This window comes from Aptenodytes forsteri, unplaced genomic scaffold, assembly GCF_000699145.1.
Source record: "Aptenodytes forsteri isolate BGI_AS27 unplaced genomic scaffold, ASM69914v1 Scaffold433, whole genome shotgun sequence".
In the NCBI taxonomy this organism is placed as follows: domain Eukaryota; kingdom Metazoa; phylum Chordata; class Aves; order Sphenisciformes; family Spheniscidae; genus Aptenodytes; species Aptenodytes forsteri.
Genome location: NW_008795028.1, coordinates 899,131 through 899,933, shown reverse-complemented (window position 1 = coordinate 899,933; position 803 = coordinate 899,131).

Genomic DNA, 803 nt, shown 5'->3' with positions numbered 1-803 from the left:
GCCGCCTGTGGGGCCGGGCCCTCCCTGCCGCCCGGGAGCGCCCAGCGGGGAGGCTGGGTTTGACAAGTGGACTGCTTTGCATTCTCCTCAGGGAGATGACTGGGGGCTTTGGCTTTTTTTAGGGCTGATACAGTGTGAAGCGTTTGTTCCACTCACGGCTCGAAGCTTGCCGCTGGCTCGGGCAGGCCTGGCCTCGTCAGGGGCCACGGCTTCACTCTCTAAGAGGCATTTTCTAACTCGCTGAAGCCCTGACAAGGAGGACTTTGGTCGACACTTCGGGTGTTGACTACTTGCTCATGGGCCTGCCTGTTGGCGGCCAACGTGCTGAAATCTGGGGCTCCCACCCTGGTATTTGTGCAGGGCATGACCCCCGCCAAATCCTGAAGAGCCGGAAAATCCCAGGGCTCGGTTGAGCTGCTGGGGAGTTTCTGCTGGGCCACAACTAGGGGTTCTTGCTCAGCATGGCCTGCCTGAACAACAGGGAGAACTGGTTGACGAGAGGCAGTCACAAGGCGCTGGCAGTTACAGTACAACTAGGATTTTGAAGAGAAATGTAGTTAAAGGTGAATTTTGGTTAAACAAAGTTCAATAAGGCTGGACTGAGTGTCCTAATAGACTTCCTACCTGGACTAGGCACTGTGCTTGCTTTTTTCATGTAAGTGCTATTGTAGTAGCTCTTTACAGTACCTTACTGGCTTTTCTTCATGAATGGTTTTATTCTTCGGGGCACTGTAGTGCCACTATATAAGCTGTACAGCCCTGAGTGTTTGATGTAGAAAATGCAGGCCTGTCCCCATGGGGTG